General features: G+C 39.7%; 1 protein-coding gene across 1 annotated transcript in view; it reads left to right on the top strand.

Annotated features, from left to right (window-relative positions):
* MIGA2 (mitoguardin 2) overlaps nucleotides 1-21,077 on the top strand; it is a 1,296,375-nt gene that overhangs the window by 322,241 nt on the left and 953,057 nt on the right. The window lies entirely within an intron of this gene.

Genomic DNA, 21,077 nt, shown 5'->3' with positions numbered 1-21,077 from the left:
CAATTCAGCAGAATTAAAATATGTGTCATGGAAAACTGCTCTGCTTCTGGCAATAACCTCAGCATGAAGAGTCTCAGAGTTACAGGCACTAATGGCAGTGGAACCTTTCGTCATTTTTCATCAGGACAGGGTTTCTTTAAGAACAAACCCTACATTTATGCCAAAGGTGGTATCCAGTGTGGCTCTTAACCAAACTATTCTCTTGCCAACATTTTATCCAAATCCTCAGAATAAAGGGGAGAGACTTTTGCACTCATTGGACATACACAGGCAGTTACGCTTCTACTTGGACAAAACAAAAGCTTTCAGGAAAACTGAGCAATTGTTTGTAGCATATGCTGCAGGATCACAGGGAAAGGCTATTTCAAAGCAGACCATTTCAAAGTGGATAGGACACTGTATCCATTTCTGCTACACACAGCATGGAAAAACTGTACCTAGCAACATTAGGCCACATTCCACCAGGGCAACAGCCACTTCAACTGCCTTCCTTAGAGGAGTACCTACCAAGGATATTTTGGAAGCTGCAACTTTGAGTTCAGTGCACACCTTTACCAAGCATTACCACTTGCCTCTTTACTGTAAATCCAGAGCTGGCTTTGCCACTGCAGTGCTGCAGGGCCTCATATCCACCCCGAATCATTTGTAGACCCAGCCACCCAACCTCAGCTTTGGGATTCAACCCAAGTGTAATGACTGCAGCAGTGAAACACGATGAACATAGTACAGTTTTGTACCTACCATAAATGTAGATGTTCGAGTGTATTCACTGCTGCAGTCCAGGTTACCCTCCCTCCATCCCCACATTCTTAGCTGGGACTTTTCTATACCTTTCTACCCTATACAACCTATGTGGTGTATTTGCTTGTAACTGAAGATATTGTTTTTATTTTTTATGTATTTTTTATTGGCAATATGTATTGCCTGCCTATTTGGGGGCACCTGACATCTGGTGCAAGAAATACTGAAGAAAATGGCGTTGGCTCCTTCTTATATACCTCTGGCGCACTGACGTCAGGGAAGAAGCAACAGCAACTGACGCCGAACCAAGACTTTGGAACTCTAGTCGACTGCGGGACTGCCTGAAGGCAGGATAACCCAAGTGTAATGACTGCAGCAGTGAATACAGTCGAACATCTACATTTGTGGTAGGTACAAAACTGTACTTTCTGATTGCAGGCGGAGTTGAAATGTCTGTGAAAACCAGGACTTGGTAGTCCTACTGTATTGTCCTCGGGGGTGAAATAATTGCTACCCTGTATGGGTGGAAGATTTGAAATGGTTTTATATCTTACAGATGCTATAACACATCTCAGCAAAACTGTATCTGTGTGTATGGTAACACATATGTGCGGGATTCTGGTTCATTTTCTAGTAATGGGGGTAGTGTGGGAACCAGAAGTCATACGACCAGATGTATGTGGTGTCATTCTGTAATCCTGCACTGAAATGATGTTTTAATACTAGATGAGACAGAAGTCTCAGGGCAGTCTGTTTTTTGGAACTGACAAGACCACTTATCTACGTCATCTTGCCTTGCTTTATTAAGTAAGTAGGAAATGGTAATTCTTTAGATCAGTCAGGAAACTGTAGTGGGATTAGTTAAGTACTGTTTTTCTGTTTCTGTGTGATTCTGTCCATCTGTGTTATTTTTAATATTTCCTGTTATTGAAACTCTGGTGTTTATTGTAAATACAAATTTAGTATTTTCACGTTCTTTTATTTATTACTAAATATATTTAAATTTTTCATTTTGGCTGGTCTTTTAGAGAATATTTTAACCTTTGAGAGTACTTGTATTTATTTGGTGACACTGGCCACTCCTGAAAGCCTTGCTGCATTAGTCAAGCAGTATCATTTGTATTTGTATTAATTGTATTCAGTGTAATTGGGTACCCTTGTAAGAGCCTTAGAGTAGCTGGCTGGTGGCAGTGTTAACTACCTTATAGTCTAGGCAAAGATAGCAAAGCTAGTAAATCTATGCCAGCCTTTTCCAGGTGTGTTTGCATGTGTGTGTGTGTGTGTGTGTGTGTGTGTGTGTGTGAGAAAATCAAATCTCAGAGTTTGTGGATTAGCTACTTTTGGAGCAGGGACACACAGCACAGGTCTCACAGAGGGGGTGGTGGAGGACTTTGCTTGGAACACTTGGCTGACGACTTGGCTCTACAGCTGTGCCAGCATGGAGTCTTATTAGGGGCCTGGAGAGAGATGGAATCCCATCCCCTGGACTGTGTGTGTTCCCTGTGTGCTGTTAAGAGAAATTGTGCTTGGTGCAGAGAGCTGCTTCTGGAAATACTGTTTATCTGTTTTTGTTCCAATTGAACATTCCTGTCCAGTGTCGGCGGTTAGGATTAAGGTTTCTTGATCACTGACCCATAGCAGGGATGTCATATATGTAAAACAGATGGGTAGTAATTTAAAATATGACTGTTACAGTGTATGCATCCTGTCGCCATCCGTCTTTTCTCCTAGGTGGAAACCCTATTTGCCTATCATTCTCCCTGTGTGTCTTGTATTACTCAAGTCTGTCCTCATTTAGGCTAACCTCAGTGCCTTTTCTTGGGCAAGAATCTTGGCACCCATGCATCCTTTATGTACCAATGTGCCAAGGTTTGAGGGTGGGCATATAGGGTGCAAGGAATGAGTGCTTTGGCATACTGGCTGAATGTACTGTGTCTTTGGCAGGATACATCCCATTTATCAGCATGTACAGCAGCAGTGATTTATTTGAATATCATCTGTTATGGTAAATTCATACACAACTGTACTTTCCTCTCGCTCTCTTTTTATACTGGAGTAGCTGTTCCCATGGCAGCTGTATTGCTGTGTCCAGTGGCCTGTCATATTCCTTGGCAGGGTGACCTTGAGCAGGCATTCTTCTTTCAGTTGTGCAAACTATGTCTTGTTCAATATCTCTGCATTTGTTCTAGTGAGGCAGAAGTACTTGACTGTAAATAGCTGCCCTCTTTCAGTGGCTGAGATGATTATTACTACCGTGCAGATACATCTATCAGTTGGTTTCATGTAGACACATGTCTGTAATGTTACATTGTGTATAGCAACCTCATTACCAAGAAAGGGAAAGTTACATTTGAAGTGAAGTAGACCAAGGAGAGTTTAGTAGATGGTTGGATTCTGTTTGAATCATTGGTGGAAGTCTGTGAGTGTCGATGCTATGTGTCCAGATTATTAATAAATTGTCAATAAAAGGGGAAAAAGTGGTTTGTATGTTCGGGCATACTCATGATCAGATTGCTGCACTGTTTGCATTATTTTATCAGCCATCTGCCTTCCTGTGTGTTTTTTTAGTCTTGAAAGTGCTCTTGTTTCAGTTGCATGCATTCATGGGTCCATGGTACAGCTCTTTGCATTTTGCACTTCATATTGTTTGTTTAAATTTCTACCGCTGTCTGTTCTTAACATTTAGTACTCCTGGCAAGGCTATTTCCTATTCCTTAGCCACCATGACACTTTGGAGTCAGATATGGCTGTACATATTACAATTACCACATGGAAGGGTCCCTCTTAAACCATATTTCCACTCTCCAACCTCATTGTAAAGTTTGAGCCCCTTTTAAAAACGAATGCTGGTTTATGACTTAGGACTTTCACCATGTTCTTATTACCCTGGATAATCTTGCAATTGTCGCACAACAGCTGTTTAATTGAGTAACTGTCTGCCTTAATATCCAACATAAAAGCCAGGGATAAATTCCTCTTCACTATCTTTGAACCTGCTTTGTTCAAACAGTTTAAAATCGTTATGGGTTTTATATGTTTAATGTTTTATTTTTAATGTGTAGATATTGCATGTATTTCATGTGACTTCAGTCATAAGATTACAATTTGAGTTTATAAGTACTTAACATTATTACATTTTCCTAGCTGGATTGTGTCCTGTTATTTTTTTATTTGTTTTTTTTTAAAGTTGATGCTTGCTGCCTCACTGCTAATTTTAGTGTTTTCACTTTTTTTTCGGTTGGTGTGCATGTTGGACTTCACCAGCATGGATTCAAATAGTAGTGGCATTAGTACAAGTAAACTTTGTATCCTAATACTGAAGTCAGATGTAGAGAAAAATTGCATAGCAAGTGGAGGGAGTTAGAAGTCATTGTGAGTGCACTAATCATCCTTTTCAAATAATCATTTATAACTCAGCCAAAGTTTAACCCATAGTTGGAGCGAAAGCAGAGGAAGGAATTGACAGCCTCCATTTTCAGGTAATGTACAGTTTTCTATTGACCAGATAGCCATTTTATCTGACATTTTCCCATCTGCTCAGGCTAACCATGTGAGAATGCTTGTAAGCTAAATTTGGAATGTATGTTTCAGCATTTTCCGTGTGTGTCAAAAGTTCTAGAATTATGAAAACAGTGATTTTATTAGCTATGCTCGTGTGCCTTGTGGTAGTGATATTAAAGCTTGCTTGTCTAGACCCCCTGCTCCTAGATTTTTTAATTTTACTATGGGAGAAAGGCATGCATTGAAAGAACTGCAGATTATGTCCTCCTTGCCATTTATAAAGGCTGATGAGAAAAAATTTTTACTTATTATAGATGTTTCCTGATACTACATGAATGTAGTTCAGCTTTTGAATAATCAGGATTATTATTGTAAGGTTCTCTTGTTAAACATCATTAATGTAAAAAAAGAGCACTGTTAATGCACTTTAGTGTTGTTTGGATTTTAATACTATAATTTTGTGCCCGTTTCTAAGACATAAGTAGGAATCATGCTCAAATCACCAAAAGTTCATAAAAATGTTAGTGCACTGCCATTTATTTTGGCAAAGGTCTGTAAAATGGAGTCAGTTGCATTATATTTGGATAGACATCTTAATCCTATAGTGCAGAAATTAATCTCTTATGTTAAGGATTCATAGGACTTTTCATTCAAATTGTCCACTTAGGATTGGCTGGGAGTTGAGACTTGTATGATTTCTTTAGATGTAAACAGTTTGTACACTTCTCTTCCTGTGGGTATTAATTTTATTAGGCAATATTTGTCTGAGTTTACAGATTGTGAAACAACGCACATTAACAAATTATGGGCCAGTTTTTGTAAGGTTACATACACCTCAAGGTAACCTTTCAACAATCAGAGACAGCCGTACCACAGTACTTTTACATAATGAGATGGTCTGTCTTCGCTGTTGTGCTTTTATACTAGTGAGGCAGTCTGGGGGGGGGGGCAGGGGGAAGCATTTGCTAATTAGCAAGAGAATCACTTGGCTGCGTAAACTAGCACGGCTGCTCCTGGCTACTTGCAGTAATGAACACTGCCAAAAGGCCGTGTTCAGCCATCACAATAGGGGTAAATGCTGGGATGTCTAGTGGTCAAGAAGGTGTGTGTGTGTGTGTGTGTGTGTGTGTGTGTGTGTGTGTGTGTGTGTGTGTGTGTGTGTGTGTGTGTGTGTGTGTGTGGTCTGTGTGTGTGTTATCTCATTTGGTGTTAAGCCTTTCATGTGTTTCCGTTTGGGCAATATAGGCCATATCCTGAATCAAGTACATTAATCTAAGATGTTTGGCTTATAGTGTTCCAAATCTAGAAGCCCCAAACCATCCTTTTCTTTTTTTAGTATTAATTTTTTTTACTATGATCTCTTTCCCATTTGTTATCCCAAATAAACACCTTTATTTATTTATTTTTTCATATTCTTCCATATCTGGGCTCTCCGTTACTACCCATAAGCCTGACCTAACTAAAAAAATTAATCAGAGTTTAAAAGCCTAATGTCCAATCAAAATACATCTCAATAAATTCATGGGCCAATCAATGCATTAGGCTTTTAAATTCTGATTTTTATCTCATGAATTATACGATCTGAAGAAGGCATTTTTGCCTAAAGCGCTTATCAGATTTCATTTTATTAAGTTTATTAAAGAGAAGATTTTAACAGTTATCATGCCGTGGTGGATACCGAAGTTTTTCAGTATTTGTTTCTTTTTGTTCGGTACCTTTGGCAGCTCTACATTATTGATTTTTATTTACATAAAAAAAATCAGTGGGACCAAAAACTTCTTGCTTGTACGCTGTTAAGTAAGTTTCCATAGTGCTACCTTACTTGTATTCTTTTGAGTATTAAGTAATTTCTTTCTTCATTTCATTAGTTGTTTGCTCAACATCCTGTTTCATTCAAGTCTACAAGTATATCATCATGTCCTGGCCCCACAAAATGGAAAATGTGTCCTAAGTCATGCATTGGGGTATTGTTCCTTAGTTTGTAGTTGTTTTGCTTCATTTGCTTTACATCAGGCTGTGCTATTGAAATAATTCAACTTATCAATTATATTTGTTGTAAAATGATATAGAATCGTAGCATATACTATTATATTATCCACGGCTAGGTTGTAATTAGGATTTATCTATGTATATCCAGTTATGTTTGATTATGTTTAGAGCCATTATCCTGAGACATAAGACAAAGCAAAAAGTAATGCTGAAAGCAGACACCCTTACTTAGTTCCTCTGATAAGACTGAACACACTAGACAGCTCACCACAACACATCACCTAGCTTATAGCTCCTCTGCGGTCATTAAATATTCATGTTACTCATGTTTGTAGAAATCTAAATGCCTCAAGGTATCTCTGTTCATAACTCACTCTGTCAGTTTATATAGTTATTGCCCATTGCATCCTTTTGGTTTGTAAGGTTTCTGTTAATATTGTAAAATGTTTGCCTACCGTCTATTAATCCATACTGATCCAGGTCTATTATTCATGGCAATGTCATTGCCATTGTTTTTGCCATAATTGTCATAAATGCTTTGTAATCATGGCTGTGAATCTAAATAGGTTTGTGTAACAGTAGATCCAAGGCCTTTTCACATCTTTTGGTGTAACTACCACTTTTTCTCCTTGCTTCTTAAGTTTGTTTCACTTGATTTTGATGGTAATCCCCCCCCCACCCCCCATCTCCTTCTGCTGGCAGAAGTTGTAATTTTTGAGTTGTTACCATTTCCTGTGTGTTAATCTCAGCCACTACATATTTGTGTAATGTACTGTAATAATTCACAATTACATTGATACTTTTCCTGGGTCCATTTCTACCTCTCTTTCTTTTAATTCCTGATTTTAGTGATTATCCTTTCAACATTTTGTCACCTCAAATGTTGAACCATCAGTTTATTTGCACTAGGGTTACTATCAGAAGTAGTTGTTTTAATGTCATGGCTCACTGTCCATTCATATTTTCTAAATATTGTCACGTAGACATTTCTTCTTTCAGCTGCTGTTCAACCTATCATGCTCTTTACATTCTTTTTTTGCTTCTGTAAATCCCTAACTTTTTAAACCATCTAGATAACTGCTGTGGCTGTTATTCCATATCTCATTTGCTTCTTAAAAACTTTGCATTCACCCCAGTTCCTTGCAAGGTCTTTACTGCTTAGGTTCAGATCGAATCGTGTTTCAGTTAGTTTGAGCTATCCAATCATTAAATGGCTTTTTTTTCAGAAGGAATACTGAAAATGCCAATATTTATAATAATATGCTTTTACTTATTTACAAAACTTTCATTTGTATATATGCATTGTCTGACACTTTCATATAATTTGTGTTCATGACTCAGACCTTGTTAAAATATTCTTTTAATATGGAATGTTTGTCTATAATCTTAGACAGGAACATCTCATTTATGGAAAAATGTGTATATGCCGCTTGTTTCTGCCTTAATTTCATTACATTAGTAAGCCCAAATACTTGTATATATTTTCATAAAAATATACCTTCAGCTAGCATTCTATGGCATCTTGATCTTAACAGGGAAATCTTTATTTCCTGTAGTGTTCCAGTCTCGTGCTACTGTCATACATGTTTGATGAAAGGTTTTAACTTCTTTCACAATATTCTTTATATCCAGTCTTACTACTTTTGATGAAATGTATAGTACAACCAGTGTAAGTCTTCTATCCTGTCAAAAATTTTGCACCACTATTAATTGTCTAGTGACAAAATCCTTCAGCAAATTATCTTTTTATTAACATGGCCTTATGGCGCAGCAGCTGTATTGCTGCTCATGTTGCCAGAAATTAAAGTGATCACTTATTTCAGCTAGGAGGAAGAAATTTGTGGAGTCAAACTTCCTTGGTCACCCCTGTAAAAGAGCACCATAATCAGATGGGTTTTATCTCGTAATCAAACTGTAATAAGTAGAACAGAGTATTTGGAAGAAATTACTTCTATCTTGGGGAGTTAGTAAATGACACTAGAGCTACAGGAGTTGTTGGTCCTAACTTCCACCGCATTGCAAGAACTTGAATGGAGAAGCAATTGGGTATTGAATGCTAAGCATGCACATTTATTCACTGCTTTGTGTTGAACCTTCAAAAGATAAAAGCAAGAGGTAAGGGGTTGACTAGTTTTACAATTAAACAAGTATCCTACTGGTCTTTGATTACATGGAATGAAAGGTAGCCCACCACTTCCTTATCTTGGCATTGTTGTGGCTATCCATTTAATTTGGGGAAAAATGATAGGCTTGGCAGTTTTGTGGAAAGCTTAGAAGAGTTGAAAGTTATTTCATTTTCTCATAGTACTTGTATGCATACTTCATTCACTCTCCCATATTGTAGCATTGTCTGTCCTGATCCAGATCACCTCTGGTTGCCATTATATGCATCTTTTTAGTATAATTTCTTAATCAGTGTTTTGCTGCTGTTTTTATCTGTTCAGTAGTATGATGTTTTGTAAAATAAGAGTAGAAATGGGTTTATGCACTAGACTTGTTCATTTTCCAGTATCTGCTTAGTTTTTTTTTCAAGGTTACAGTAGTGGTGGGGGCAAAGCATCCTCACAACTGGTGTGGTGTATGCAGCATACAGCTGAAAGCCAGTCCTGAATGGGATGCTAAAGCACAGGGCTGATACTTTACTGTATGTTGTACATGTGCAAATTGTGCATGTGTTTTTATTTGAATTTCAGCAGTGACCACAAATGACCAATTTTAGTTTCAGCCTGGGGGGAAAGTACATCAGTAAAAATTAGGTACATAAAACAGGCAGAGTGTCAATAGAATCCAATGTCTACAACAAGGTTAGAGTAATGTAACAACAAGATAAGTATAGTTAAGTACCTTGCATGAGAAAGTCTTTACATATACAGTTAACTGATGATGAAATTGTATGTGGTATCGGAAAGTTATATACGCTATGTATAAGAGATCCAAATGTTAAGGTAAGTGTAATATACAATCAAAGGGATATAGACTCTAAAAAAGTTATTAGTGAGATAATATGGTGTGCTTATGTAATGTTGCTAGTGGCATAACACCAGCATTTGGCAGGTTTCAGAAGATGTTTTTAGTTGTATGTGGAAGGCTGGATGATGGTATTTCTTTAAGATAGGATGGAATGGATTTCCAGACCTTTGGGCCAAGAGCTGTACAGTGGAGCTTGTTCTTTGGGACTAGTAGTAAGGGAGTTCAATAGTCATGATTCCTGAGGTTATAGGATGGGAGCTGTCATATTGCTTTGGCTGCTAAGGGGGAAAATGGTTGTATAGAAATCTGAATAATTGGGAGCCTAATAGGAAGTGAGTTCTTTGCTTAATTGGAAGACATTTTGCTTTTTCTTTTGTTTTGCAGTGTTACTATTTAGGGGTGGGAGTGATGAAACTGCAGATTTTATTGGTGAATAAATTGTCTCTATGTGTCTGTGTCATTTGTTTTTGAAATATATGCTACTAAGAGGAGGCCGTATTCTAGTTGAGAAAGGAAGATGCCTTTACTGATGGCTAATCTGGATGCATTGGATAGAAATGGGGACAGTTTGACCCAGAATATAGTAGCAAGTTAACCTTTTCCCAGGTTTGTTGAGATGGAGATTGAAGCTGAGAAATTGCTCTGGCCAAAGACCCAGGTATTTGAAAGTGCTAGTGTTTTCGAAGGCAGTACTGTGATCAAATATTTGTAGCAGAAAATGAGATTTGTGGAGCTTCAGAATGGTCAAAGTTTTTTGTTTGTTTTTAATGTGTTTAGTGTTTTTTTTTTTTAAGTTCGTTGTATATAGGTGAGCAAATTAGCAAGTTCTTTCTAGAGTGCTGTAAAGGATTGATTTGACAAGTATAGAACTATGTCATATGCATAAAGTAGCAAAGGAAGGTTAGGGAGGTCAAGGGGAAGTTTATTGACAGAGATGGTGAATAGGAAGGGGGTAAGGCCAGAGCATTGTGGGGCACCTGTTCCAAGATTACCCAGGGGGGAGAGTGAGGACTGGACTATACCAGTATCAGTTAAACGGTTAGTTCTGGTTGCAGAACATTCTGGGCTAATTCCTATTTTAAGTAGGTAGTTTAAGAGAAATTTGTGATTAGCTGAACAAAAACTTAGGAAAAATCAATAAAAATGGTGTCTGTCAGTTATTTCTTAATGGCTAGAAGGATCTCATCTATGAGAGTCCAAAGTGCTGTTTTTGTGCTGCAAATGCAATGCAGGAACTATGGCATTTGCTGATGCATTCTGTTAGTTGCGAAGACTAGATTCTCTGGGTGAGGAAAATGGAAATTGTGCAGTAATATGATGGCTTCGAGTGATTGGCTTTTTCAATGTAATTGCTTCTGATGTATTTAAAGTAGAAAAATGAAATGTAAGAAGGGAGAATAGGTATGGGATATGCTACTGTGAGATACTGATGGAAGACTGCTAAATTCAGAGGTCAGTTGGTTAACACCTAGGTATAGTATTTTGTTGGATTGATGAGGTTAATCTAACCGTTAGTTGACGGACTTATTTCCAGAACAAGTTATAGAGTTTTGATTAGAGAGGTTTGTTTTGGTTTTATGAGATGACATTTACGTCGTCTCATGGCTTGATGTTCTACATGTTTCACTGTTGCAGTCATTACATTTGGGTAATCTGCTGGCAGGTTGCCCTCAGTCGGCCTGAACATCAACGTCTTGGGTCCTGCGTCAGTTGCTGTCTCCTCTTCCATGTCGTCAGGTCATCAGGGGTATAAAACATGCAGCTGACGCCATTTTATTCAATCTTTCTTGCCGCGCGGTGCCCGAAGCAGAAGCAGTTTGCAAGTGCTGGTCGGCCGACTCCTGAAATTTTGGCATTCGAGTTTCAGAACCGAAGTCTTCAATTAAAGCTAACTACCCCATTGGGGAAACTTTTTCTTGCTCCTTACCGATGTCAGTAAAAGGTAATAACTGCATTACTTGTGGGAAGCAAATACCTCATAAGGATTTTCATTTGTACTGTATTCCTTGCCTAGGCCCAGATCATAAAGTGCCTTGCTGTCGGTTTTGTGCTAGATTTAACCAATGCACTATTAAACGTCTGTATATTTTTGCTTCAAAATATTTTGGATCCAGATTTAATTACCATGAAATGTCGTCGGATAGCAATCCGACTACCGGAGTTCACAAAAAACATAAAGAAAAAGAGATCCAAAACCGACGACGAAGCTTCTCCTAAGCCAGTCGCCGGCTCACCGGTACTTAGTGAGGTGCTTTGGCAGCCCCTGATACCCACTGCTTTTCAGTCACAGGTCTCTACCGAGACCCATGCGGAGTCCGGTATGCCACGAGATTCTCAGAGTATTGTACCCACAGATGTTTCTCCCTCGGATGGGTCCGGAGCTGCTGAGAAGGCACTGGCTTCTGAGGGTGTTTTCAGGCCTCAACATATCTATATAAATCTGACGCCAGCTTCAAAAACAACTTCTAAGTCTAAACAAATGATACACGAGCCACATGCTCAGGCCCCTATGCCTAAAAAACAGATTATCAAAATGGCTGAGGACTTAATTACCTTGATTAGGGGTTCCCAAACCCACCCACCCCACCCCCCGCTAAGAGGCCTAGGCAAGACACTGATTATGAATTTTCAGATCAGGTTTCTATTTCTTCTGATTCCTCTTCTGATCAGGAATTTTCTATACCACCCTATGAGGATTCCGATGCAGAAGAATCCATTCCATTTGCATCTCCTCCTGAGGATTATTCTTTTGGTGAAACCTTGCATGCTTTAAGGGAACATTTTCATTGGGAGAGACAGGATTTCTCTGAATCAAAAAAGAGGCTTAGGGATTTTTTTCTTCTTCTTCCTCAGCATAGGCCTTATGCTATACCTCCTGTATTAGACATTGTTGATGATGTGTTTTTGGAATGAAGCATGGCTCCTGATTCCCTACCTCTGGCTCCTAGTAAGCCAGACAGATATTACATGGTTCCTGACTCCCACAAATTTTTATTCAAAAATCCTGCTGCTGATCCTGAAACTATCTTACAGGGTCCCAGAGGTGTAAAGGCCTCTACAGCCAAAAATCCTGCCCCCTCTGATAGAGATTCAAGGGCGCTGGATAGATGGGGAAAGAAGGTTTATACGTCTGCAACCTTGGCAATTAGGGCCTTAAACTGCCAGTTTCATATGCTTAATTATCAACAGCATGTTATGGGCTTATTGAAACAAAAAATTATGTTGATTTCAGATTGTGTGGAAAATAAAGAATTACAGGAATTATTGCATGCAGCAGAACAAGTTGGAAAGCATACTTTGGTTTTGATTCCTTGGAGGCCTCTTGCAGGGCCGCAGTTACTGGATCTGTGATTAGAAGGCATGCCTGGCTCAAGGAGCAAAATCTGCCTGATCATGTTAAGGCTAAATTGTTGGATGCACCTTTACAGCATGATACTTTGTTTGGTAATAAGGCAGAAGAGGTTTTAAAGAAAATGGAAGACAAAGCTAAATCTATGCAAACTAAAAGATTTCTAACAAGTGCAGCCACCCAGATTCAGTAGGCACTGGCCTACTAAAAATTGGTCCTTTCCTGTGTCCAACAGAGCCTTACCAGGCAAATCCAGGCGCTCAAAAGGCTGTAGATACCAATCACAGGGTGCTTACAGGTCAAAGCAATGGGGGTGCCTCTACCTCCAAATCTGGAGGAAACAAAGCACAACCCCTACAGTAAGCAGTCTCAATGACTTCTCTCTACCATCACCAAGCACTTATCTTTTGGCAGCCCCATTGGGGGGGAAATTAGCCCTTCATGCTCAAAATTGGCAGTTAATTACCTAGGACAAGTGGGTATTAAACATAGTATCCCAGGGGTACAGATTTCATTTCCATACTTTGCCAATTCCAAACGGTTGGCCAGATCTGCCACAAAATCAATGGGCAGAGGCTCAGAAACAAGTGACTTCCCTCATGGATGTGGGAGCTATTCAACCAGTGCCAGAACAGGAAAAAGGACTAGGGTTTTATTCAAGACTGTTCCTGGTACCCAGAAAAGACCATGCCCGGCGTCCAATACTGGACTTATTGATTTTGAACACATTCTTGGACATCCCAAAATTCAGAATGCTGACTTTACAACAGCTACTGCCCATGCTGGGCAAGAACATTTGGTTAGTGATTCTAGACTTAAAAGAGGCATATCTGCATATCCCAATAAGGGAATCGTGCAGAAGATACCTCCGTTTCAAGGCAGGTTTTATGCATTACCAATTCTCTGCACTGCCCTTTGGCTTATCTACTGCACCAAGGGTCTTTACAAAGTGCCTGGCACCAGTAATTGCATTTTGCAGACAAAGAAGCATACAAATCTATCCTTAATTGGATGACTGTCTCATTCAAGCAGAAAACAAGGACATTCTTCTTCAACATCTGGCATTTGTAAAAAGACTTTTAACATGCCTAGGGTACACAATAAATGAACAGAAATCACAACTGGTACTCTCTCAAAAAATTACATTCCTGGGTACAAGGTTGAATACAACTGCCCAGATGGCTTACCTTATGCCAGACAAACAAAGGCAACTGACTATATACTTCAAACAGATGGCAACAAAAACCCAGTTAGCTGTAAGACAAATTCTGCAGGCTTTGGGGTTTATGGCATCCTGCATTCTACTAATTCCATATGCAAGACTGCATATGAGGAAACTTCAGTGGTACCTTAAAAGTTTATGGAGTCAACATTGTCACAGTCTGGAAACAATGATTCCTCTCATTCCCTGCCTACAACAGGAGTTTCTTTGGTGGGCAGAGACGTGTCATCAAAACAAGGGACTGTCATTCACTCTACCCCCTGCCACCCAAACCCTAACTACAGACGCATCAGACTATGCTTGGGAGGCCCACTAGGCGGGGAGATGCATTTAGGGCATATGGAGCCCAAAACAAATGCATCTGCATATCAACCAGAAAGAGATGCTAGCTGTTCAGAATGCCCTGGCAGCCTTCAAGGACTTACTTCATCCAGGACAACTACTGATAAAGATGGACAACACCACAGTTATGTGGTACATAAACAAGCAGGGGGGGTACACATTCCCACCCCCCTTTGCAGATTAGCCATTGCATTGTAGGACACAGCCTTGACTTACCAAGTGCATCTTCAAGCTCAATACCTGCCAGGAAAACAAAATACTCTGGCAGACAACCTAAGCAGAAATCTTATGGACCCTCACGAGTGGAAACTGGATCCACAAGTCTTCAACATGTTAACACAGAAATGGGGGAGCCCAGACATAGATCTATTTGCATCTCCCCAAAATTATCAACTGGACAAATTCTGCACTAGGATTTATCACAGACAAGCATGGAAAGTGGATGCCCTATCCTTCAGTTGGAAAAACCTATCAGTCTACGCCTTTCCTCCTCTGCCTCTTCTCCCCAAGGTCTTGCTAAAGGTCAGACAGGAAAAATCAAAAATGATCCTAATTGCCCCAGAATGGCCTCGCCAGCACTGGTACCCAATTCTAAGGAATATGGCTCAACTCCCTCCTTGGTACTTGCCTCAAATACCTCATCTACTGTCTCAGCAGTGCAATCAAATTCTGAACACTCAGCTCCAAACTTTGAACCTGGCAGGATGGCTGATCATGTAATTATTCAAACAAAACCTCTCAGTAAATCTGTGATGGATGTCATTCTGGAAGCCAGAAGGCCTAGTGCTAGAAAATCTTAGGCTGATAAATGGAAGAGATTCTGTGCTTGGAACCAAGCACAAGGAATGGACATAGCAAAACCCAATATCCCTCAGATTTTACAATACTTGACTGAGATGCTTGACAAGGACCTTTCTTTTTCTTCAATAAAAATCCATGCCTCTGCCATCTCGGCTCATTACAACACGGAGCCTCCCATCTTTTCTCATCCTCTGCTAAAACAGCATCTTAGAGGGGCCAAAAATGTAAAGCCTCCCAGAAGATCACAAACGCCTCCATGGGACCTCAATTTTGTCCTGGAAAAACTCACCCTGCCTCCTTTTGAACCAGCAGCTACTGCGGATATAAAGTTTTTATCTTGGAAAACAGCTTTCCTTTTGGCAATCACTTCAGCAAGAAGGGTTTCAGAACTGCAGGCCCTCATATCTGCGGAGCCCTTTATTACATTTTACCCGGACAGGGTGTCCCTCAGGACCAATCCTTCATTTATGCCTAAGGTGGTATCCAGTGTGGCTCTTAACCAAACTATTCACCTGCCAACTTTTTACCCAAATCCGCAGAACAAGGGGGAGCGGATTCTGCATTCACTGGACGTACACCGACAACTAAGATTCTACTTAAACAGGACCAAATCTCTAAGAAAGTCTGAGCAACTACTGGTGGCATTTGCGTCAGGATCAGAGGGGAAGGTTATATCAAAGCAGACTATTTCTAAGTAGATAAGCCACTGCATTCGTTTCGGCTACTTGCATCATGGTAAACCAGTGCCCAAGGGAATCAGGTCACATTCCACCAGGGCTGCCTCTACCTCAGCAGCTTTTCTTAGAGGAGTTCCAACCAAAGACATTCTAGAAGCTGCTACTTGGAGCTCTGTTCATACTTTTACAAAGCATTATCGTTTGCCTCTCTTCTCTAAGTCCAGGGCAGGCTTTGCCACTGCAGTTCTGCAGGGCCTTATAGCTGTCCCTAATGCTATTTAGTTCCAGCCTCCCATCCATAGCTTTGGGATTCTACCCAAATGTAATGACTGCAGCAGTGAAACATGAAAAACATAGTACAGTTGTGTACACTTACCATAAATGTAGATGTTCGAGTGCATTCACTGTTGCAGTCCTGGTTACCCACCTGCCATCGCCCTTTTTCTTTTAGAACTTCTCTTTCCTTCAATATATTCTAAAGCCTTTGTGGTGTATTTGCTTTTAGATGAAGGCAAAGTTTATGTTGCTAAAAGTGCATTTACATGTGTGTGTGTATATATATATATATATATATATATATACATACATACATATATATTGTTGTTTATTTATAAATACATATTTTTGCTCCCCATTTGGGGGGCACCTGACATCTGGGGCAAGAAAAACTTAATAAAATGGCGTCGGCTGCATGTTTTATACCCCTGACGACTTGATGTCATGGAAGAGGAGACAGCAACTGACGCAGGACCCAAGACTTTGATATTCAGGCCGACTGAGGGCAACCTGCCAGCAGATTACCAAAATGTAATGACTGCAAACATCTACATTTATGGTAAGTGTACACAACTGTACTTTCTGCTTGGTTTCTGAGTTGGGGTAAAGGTTAGTCTGGTGTCTTTGGTAGGTTTGGCTTTCTAGGTATGCCAAGATTCATCTTTTGAGTTTTAAGATTGTTTTTTGGTTGTATTGTAAGACGATTTTTTTTATTGGCTTATATAATCTAGAATTTAGGGGGAATGCGTGTATCTTACTGTTTTTAAAGAGTATTGGTAAATAATTTTGCAGCTTGCTTTGCATCAGTGGAATTTAAAGCTGGTGGCTAGTCTTGGGTGCTAAGGATTGCTTGAAGTTCATTAATGTTTGATTCATTTTGGATGATTTTTTGTGTGAACTGTAATAGAAAGGTAACTGAGCAGCGGTTACTGGGGTTTGGATCGTGACGATGGAGATTAGTGAGGGATTGTCTGCGATTACTAGATGTAGTAGTGAGTACTTGTTGGTACTGAGGTTTAGGCAGGTAGTCTGTTGTAGAAGTTTGATGCTAAAATCTATTAGGAGGTCACTGACATTGTTATGCGTGGTACAAACATGTTTAAGTTGAAGTTAGAGTAGTGTGAGGTTGTGTGTGTCTTGTGGTTGAGAAAATGCCACATAATAGGAATTTATTTGTAGTTGCTGAAGGGGGGAGATAGGCTGCTTCTACATGCAAAGATTATGTTGTTGGTATGTACACTGATTAGTTGCCAGTTTGGAAGTATATCTGTTATTAAGCTGGCTTGGGCTATTAGTTGTACTTGTAGATGAGATTTAATGAGGGTGAGGGTTCCCCCTTCTTTCCTTGCTCCTAGCCTTGCATTAAGGTAGTAATTGTAGTTTGGGAAGAGGTGTTGCACTGAGGGATTGTTATTTTTGGCCTAAGATTTTGTAATTGCTAGGTCAGGGTTGTGTTGTGAAGTAAAGGCGTTTATTTGATCTTTTTTTTTTTTTTTTTGTATTTTAGGCATTTATTAAGAAGCAGGAGAGGGAGGTGAGACCTGAATTAGATACAGTTGTACTTTTGAGAAGTATGAGAATGGTGGGTTGTATACCATTTTTTGATAGTTTTAGTACTTTTTGAAGAGAAATGGTGATTTGTTTGTATGTGAAATGGATATGAGTTTGTACTTTGTGGTTTGTTGGAGGATGTGAGAAGTGGATAATTAGGAGAGGCAAGTTAAGTGTAATGAAGTAAAGTGAGTGATGTGTGAGATGATAGGAGAGCAGGGTAATGTTTGGGGGTGGTGGGTGTTAAGAGTACGTGAAAGTGTGTAAATGGTTTTGTCCTGCATTGAAGTACAGTAGTAAAAGAGGTAAGATGTAGCAATGTGAGAATCTGTATGCTGGTATGTTGGGACTGGGGATTCATTAGTGGTTAGTAGAGTTATGACAGTAGTTGTCGATTGGGTAGTGTACATTTGTGCAGTTGCTTGTTGAAGATTGGAGACTGGAGAGAAAATGTCGGTGTAGAGTAAGGTAGATGATCGTAGATGAAGATGGACAAAGTGTGTAATTTTTTTAGGGAGAGGAGGCGATGCTTTCAGCAATATACATTAGAAATAGTATTGAGTGGCAGTTGGTGAATGTGTTAGACACTTGTACAGCAACAAGTGTCTGAAGGCAGTATTGCTTTAATCTTGTGGATGAATTTGGTTGTAAATAACACAACCAGACAATACTTATGTTTGTTTTCCAGATTTCATGGATTTATATGGCCCACTGCAGGTAGACCAATTGTATCAGGACAATGTTCACTGACTAAACACTGTATTTTTAGAACGATGTTTAGCTCCTTTGCTACCTGTTATCAGAGCTCTTATTAACGACACTAACATTTTTTTTAACAAATTGTGGGTATTATCAGTATTTAAGAATTCTTACATGTGTATGCTGGATGTGCAGGCATTATACACAAGTAGCCCATACCCAGTGGGTCTAAAAGTTGTTAAATACTAGACTGATTCAACTAATATTTATTCTCCTTCATTTACATATTTTTTCTTGCATTTGCTTAGGTTAGTTTTTTCAAAGCACTGTCTTTTATTCTAAGAACAAAAGTTATTTATATTTGAGAGGCACAGCTATGGAGGCAACAGTTGCCCCATTATAGACAATATTTTTTTTTTTACAGATTATTTTGAATATCATGTGATTTATGATGTATATACTTTGTTTCATAAACTCATGAATTTAAGGAAATATCTGGATGATTGTTTTATTATTTGGACTGGAACTGTTGATGAACTGTGTTTGTTGATTATTTGAATGCAAGTTTAGTTTGGAATTCATTTTACTTATGCAAAGGGTTTATTTGTATGTAATTTTCTGGATGTAATGGTGACAGTTAATTCATGGGATAGTTTGTACATCTATCTGCAGAAAACCTTTTCATTGTAACTCTGTTCCAACAGCCAGCAGTTGCCATCCTCCATATGTTGTATGCAACCTACCCAGGTCTTAATTTCTAAGACTTAGAAGACCATGTAGTGATGATTTAGTTTTTAACTAGTATCACAACGTGCAGCAAAGATTCAGGCAAAGGGGCTGTAAAACTCCCAATATAGTTAAGGGTTGTAATCTGGCATCTAGTAGAACATGTTAACAGACGTTCACCCATTTATGACCAGCTTATTCTGGGGTTCAACCAATAAGGTTTTGTGGTTCATGTTTCCAGTGCTTCTCAACTACTACAAAATTGTAGTGTTTGCATAATCCCCAGTGTAACAGTTTTGCCACATTATTATACCTTTCAGTATATAGGCCTTCTGCCACGAGTGCATCACACCAAGCAACAAGATGTGCAACTGTTTCAAGTGCATTTTATAGGTCCATTGGTTGTTACTAGGCTGTCGACCACTAGGGGTCTTGCAAGCCTAGCAGCACACCCCAAATCGTTTGGGTCCGGAGTATTATGGATGTCTGTATGGGGGGGGGGGGGCATGTTAGTAGGGAGGTAACTAAATGGATTTGTAAGAGGGATGTTGGGATAATACTTTTCTTGTAGACAACCTCTGTCCATAAGGGACATGTGGGCCAGACCAGGGTTAAATTTGCAAATTCCCATCCAATTGTCAAGGCTTCATTTGAGTAGAGTCAAGGATGAACTCTGTTTCACATGGATGGGGGAGCCTGTTCCATAGCATGGGGATGCTTTGGGACACACACCTGTCTCTCCAGCATGTTCTGTTTGTCACAAGTGAAGTTAAGATCCCTGGATTTAGTGTTTCAGGTGCTATTTGTTTTGCATGTATGCAACAGATCCATCAGGGTCATGTGTGAGGAAGCCCTGTAAGCCAGGCAAGGAGCCCCACTCAGCAGCCTGAATTCGACTGAATACAGGGACACAGCCTTTAGGCAATCACTGTAGGACAGGGTATTCGTACCCTGAATTCCCCTTTTGGGAAACCTTTGTGGGTGTTCCAGCTGTTGTAACGGTCTGGTTAGGTACATACCAAAGGGTGCATTGTACTCCGTGATAGGTCTAATAAGGGCTGCGTAGAGTGGTACTGTAACTTCCTTGGACCTGGATGCCACACCCTTATCCATAAGTTGGGTGACTTAGAATGATTTTCATACTATCTTAGGGTCAAAGGCCAAATTGCTGTCTGCATATATTCTCAGATCACTTTCTACTGGGTTGAATCTTAAAGGTATTTTATCGATGGAGTAATTAATTTGGTTTGACAGTTCCCAATGGGCATTATGATGCATTTTGTGGCATTGAGTTTTAGGCCTTGACTTTGGCACCAGTCATTTGTCTGTGTTAAACCCTTTTTCAAGGTGTTGGCATCTTGAGGACTCTATAATAGCTCCCAATTTACAGTCATCTGTGAACTTGAGCCAGAGTCCCTGAACAGGACTGAGCCCAGCATGGACCCCTCTGGTATTCCCTGGTGACTGATTTCTTGGTGGAGGTGGTCTCACTGATCCTGACTTATTGGGTCCTGTCTGTGAGCCAGCCTGAAATCTAGTGAGTTGTTTTGGCATTTTTGCCTAGCTCAGAGAGCTTGTTAATGCCTGAATAGTGCATTGCATTGAATGCCATGGCTCAGTCTTGATAAGCTGTATGCACTGTTTTGCTCTCATCTGTTACCTTGGTGACCCTCTCAAAGACATCTACCAAGTTAAGTAGGCATGACTTTCCCTTAAAGACATATTGGGATGGGTTTATGGTCTGTAGCTTGCCAATGTCCTTGTTTATCATTTCCATGATAATTCATTCCATGGCTTTGCATATTAGGTTTGTTAAACTGATGGGTCTGTAGTTCCTTTGGTCTGTTGATGGTTTGCCCTTGTGGAGAGGGATGATTATTGCAGCCCTCCATTCACTTTGAATGTATTCTTGTTCAGGACTGTAGTTGAGTGCCTGAAGTGGTCCTGAGAGGTTCTGTTTTAGACTGTTTAGGAGGCAACCAGGGATGTTGTCAAAACCCAAAGAGGTTGTGGTCTTGACTTTATCAAGTGTTGCCTGCACCTGTTCCCTGCTAATAGTAAGAGGAAGTATGTTGGAGGGAATTTCACCTGTGGGTATGAGTTTGAGCTGAATTTATCAGCCAGTAAATTTGCTGTGTCACCTTGATCATTGAAGTTGGTGCCATTAACCACCAATTCAACACACTTCTGTATTACATTTAAGGTTCAGGACAGATTTGAAGACGGTCTTGTT

Source organism: Protopterus annectens, chromosome 16.part0, assembly GCF_019279795.1.
Source record: "Protopterus annectens isolate FY-2018-M chromosome 16.part0, PAN1.0, whole genome shotgun sequence".
NCBI classification, from domain to species: Eukaryota; Metazoa; Chordata; order Ceratodontiformes; family Protopteridae; genus Protopterus; species Protopterus annectens.
This window is presented reverse-complemented; position numbering and strand designations above follow the sequence as displayed.